Raw genomic sequence first — 4,471 nt, forward strand, 5'->3', positions numbered from 1 at the left:
TCCAGTGGGGACATAATTACGGATTATAATGACTTATACTGTCTTTTTACGCATTGCATCGCGCCGCGTAAACATGATAAAACCATGTCTGCATTTATGATTGGAGAAATTACAAACAAGCGCTACTCTACACTGCTCAAAACTCACATTTGAATCACCCTTTAAACTCTCATTTCATCTCTCGTTTTGACATAGACTTACATAAATACTTATTATATACTTATATATAATATATATAAATCATGTAGGCCTAAATGTATTCTAGCAGACCCCAAAAATAGAATTATGAACTTGTAAATGGGCATAATATGGACAGTTTAAACCACCTACTTTTTTTTTTAATAAGAACACATTTTAATAGAAATTCTTCTAAATTATTTTATTAAATACACATGTTTATTTTTTGATAATCAGGGTAACTAATTAAAAACTGGATTACAGTTATAGGCACATACATTTTACATACTGCCACAGATACTTTGTCAGTTTTGCTCTGCTAATGACGATAGTTATGAACAAAGCCAAAGCAAAATTGGACCACTGCATCTCTGATCAAAATACAGTTGTGGTGTTTTCTTCCTAAATAAATCAGTGTTTATGAACAAATTGGTTAAATGAATGATTCAATGACTCACTCAAAATGATGGTTCCTCTATCAATGTAACCTACAGAAAGAGTCTATGAACAATCCCCACCACTAATGCAGACTGACAGCCCGTCTGGAACACATACAATACATACATATGGAGTGACACAAACAATGAAAAGTGCTGCTGGATTATACCAGCACTCTCAGCGCTCAATCAATAAAACTGCAACGAACTGTCTTATAATTAGAATTGTTCGATAAAATAATTGAATAAATGCAACCTTTGCAACATTCATGAAACAATTAATGTAGTAGTCGTCTTGGTGAGGTGTACAACATAAAGAAACCTGTTCAAGTGGTTATTGATATGATAAATCTGCTGCCTATGAATGTACATCATCACTAGGTTTTGAGACACAGCCCACTTCAAAGGTTCATTAAAATCATTTGAGCAACGAAGGAAAGAGAAGTCGAAATAAACACGACTACAAGAACATGGCTGTTTACTCTCACTCGTGCATTGGTTAGATCCTTCAATGTTTCGCCAGCAAGAAGATTTGCTGTTCTGACCCATTGTGTGCAAAACTGCCTGTTACATGGCGCGTCTGTGCGGGGTTGTATGCATAGCCTTTAAAGGTGTGACTCCAGAGCAATGCATTAACTAATATAAACCCCCAACTCACCGGTTTTCTTTTTCATCCTCCCAGCATCTTTTCTACTCTGCATTTTCTTGATAGACCATTGATTTTGCCATTATCTGATGGGCTTTATGTGAGACCGCCATATCACAACACTGAGATGCAGGTTGTGTGACGTCACGCACAAACTGAGACTCTATGTGGGAGTTGTAGTTCACAGAAATAGTTGTAGTCCTTGAAATAAATAGTTGTTTCAGGGATCGCATCGCATTCGCACCTCAAAACTTGGTGGGGCGAAATGTAGAGGTACGTTGATATTTCATTTCGTGAATATCAGAGCATTATATAGGACAAAGCACTGAGGTCATGTAGGCTAGGCTACTTTATGATTTGCGCAAAAAAGTCTTTATTGTTCAGTCAACTGACAAAGTTACCATGTTTTCACAAAGTTACATTATACACTGGAAGCAACCTTGATATATATATATATATATATAGTGACCCTGGACCACAAAACAAGGGTCTATTTTTTTTTTATTTGACATTTATACATCATCTGAAGATGAAGATGAATAAATAAGCTGAATAATGAGTCGTGGTCTAAGTCAGTCTAATGGATAGAGAGTCTGACTTGTAACCCAGAGTAACTCGAGTCTCAGGTCTGGCAGGGATTGTAGGTGGGGGGAGTGAATGTACAGCGCTCTGCTCCACCTTCAATACCACGACTGAGGTGAGACCCTTGAGCAAGGCACCGAACCCCCAACTGCTCCCCGGGCGCCGCAGCAATATGCTCCCCGGGCGCCGCAGCAATATGGCTGCCCACTGCTCCGGGTGTGTGTTCACAGTGTGTGTGTGTGTGTTCGTGTGTGTGTTCACTGCTGTGTGTGTGCACTTGGATGGGTTAAATGCAGAGCACAAATTCCGAGTATGGGTCACCATATACTTGGCTACATGTCACTTCACTTTCACTTTCACTTTCACTTAAATAAGCTTTCCATTGATGTATGGTTTGATAGGACAACATTTAACCAAGATACAACTATTTGAAAATCTTCAATCTGAGGATGCAAATAAATCGCATCCAAAATAAAAGTTTTTGTTTACATAATATATGTGTGTACTGTGTATATTTATTATGTATATATAAAGACACACACATACAGCATATATTTTGAAAATATTTACATGTATTTACATGTATATATTTATATTCATATAAATTGTATCATATATAAATATATTTAATATATAAACGTAACATTTTTCTTATATGCATGTGTGTGCATTTATATATACATAATATATATATAAAGTAAACACACATATATTATGTAAACAACATTTTTTATTTTGGATGCGATTAATCGCAATTTATGGTTTGACAGCACTAATATATACTGTGTCCTCCATAAATTTTGGGACAGTAAAGACAAAATAGCTCTGTTTGCTGTGGAGTCAAGAAATCTGTAAATATGATTAAAAGATTAATACGAGATAAAACTACAGGATGTCACATTTTATTATTGGGTGCTTCAACACACACATGTTTTACCAGCTAAGAAGATCGGCAATTTTAGAGTGTCATACCCCTATCTGATGTGAGCATAAGTATTGGAACAGTTGCCTCACAGGTCTTTCTAAGTAATCAGCTGTGTCCTGTTGTATTACTTCTTCAGATATTACAAGCAGGGAATATGTCATATCAGTTATATCCATTGCTTCTGCTTTCTGAGTCTTGCATTCGATGACGACATGCACAAACCAGGATGAAGACAATGGAGCTAAATTTGAGAGAAAAGCAAGCAAGTTGGATGCTAAAAGAAAAGAGGAAGTCAATTAGAGCTATAGCAAAAACAAATGGCATGGAGAAATTAAGAGTTTGGAAACCATTGGCGACATCAGCAAACAACAACGACCTGATCGGCTGAGAAAACCAACAGCAGTTGATGACAGGCAAATCATAAAAGCTGTGAAAATGAACCCTAAAATACGTGTCTGTTAAATCACCAACAAGCTCCAGAAAGCTGAGGTGATGCTCTGACAATCTATGGTCCAGAGGAGACTTTGACACAGAACTACAGAGGCTACACATCAAGATGCAAACCTCTGATCAGCACCAAAAATAGAAAGGCAAGATTAGAGTTTGCAAAAAAGGTGAGACAGTACATTTTTGGAACTGAGTTTTATGGACAGATAAGACAAAGATGAACCTTTATCTAAGTGACGGGAAAGCAAAAATGTGGAGAAAAAAGGGAACTGAATCCAGATTTAAACTGAACATGAATTTCACCAGCTGAAGAGGAGATTAAAGGCAGAAACTCCCTCAAACAAGCAACAGTTGGAAATGGCTGCATTAAAGGCTGGGAAAAGCATTTCAAAGGATGAGACCAAGAGTCAGGTGATGTCTGTGGGTCGCAGACTCACTGCTGTGATTGCACGCAAGGGATCTGCAACTAAATAATAGCTTTTAATCTTTTACATCTGCCTTAAGTTCAAGTGTCCTATTACTTATGCTCACATCAGATAGTGGAATGAACTCTAAAAGTGTTGTCCTTTTTATTTGGTAAAACATGTATATGTTGAAACAGCTAATAATAACATGTGACATTCTGTAGTTTTGTCTCATATTAATCTTTTAATCATATTTACAGATGAATGAATGAATGAATGATGCATTTATATAGCGCTTTACTGTGTATTGTTGTACACCCAAAGCGCTTTACAATCATGTGGGGGGCTCTCTCCTCAACCACCACCAGTGTGCAGCATCCACTTGGATGATGCGACGGCAGCCACAGGACAGCAGCGCCAGTGCGCTCACCACACACCAGCTACAGGTGGAGAGGAGAGAAAGTCATAGAGCCAATCAAGTGGATGGGGATTATTATGAGGCCATGATTGACAAGGGCCAGGGGTCAATTTGGCCAGGACACCGGGGTTACACCCCTACTCTTTACGAGAAGTGCCATGGGATTTTTAATGACCACAGAGAGTCAGGACCTCGGTTTAACGTCTCATCCGAAAGACGGTGCTTTTTGACAGTATAGTGTCCCCATCACTATACTGGGGCGTTAGGACCCACGCAGACCACAGGGTGAGCACCCCCTGCTGGCCTCACTAACACCTCTTCCAGCAGCAACCTAGTTTTCCCAAGAGGTCTCCCATCCAGGTACTGACCAGGCTCAGCCCTGCTTAGCTTCAGTGGGCAATCAGTCTTGGGCTGCAGGGTGATATGGCAGATGTT

The 4,471-nt window shown here is 38.8% G+C and overlaps 1 protein-coding gene across 1 annotated transcript in view; it reads right to left on the bottom strand.

Annotated features, from left to right (window-relative positions):
* LOC107699511 (uncharacterized) overlaps positions 1–1,353 on the bottom strand; it is an 11,649-nt gene extending 10,296 nt beyond the window's left edge. The window contains exon 1 of the mRNA XM_016500786.1: positions 1,273–1,353. The gene's annotated coding sequence lies outside the window, so the exon portion shown is untranslated. The remainder of the gene's footprint in view (positions 1–1,272) is intronic.
* Positions 1,354–4,471: the final 3,118 nt, after the last annotated feature.

Source organism: Sinocyclocheilus anshuiensis, unplaced genomic scaffold (assembly GCF_001515605.1).
Source record: "Sinocyclocheilus anshuiensis isolate Anshui unplaced genomic scaffold, SAMN03320099.WGS_v1.1 scaffold670, whole genome shotgun sequence".
Taxonomy (NCBI): Eukaryota; Metazoa; Chordata; class Actinopteri; order Cypriniformes; family Cyprinidae; genus Sinocyclocheilus; species Sinocyclocheilus anshuiensis.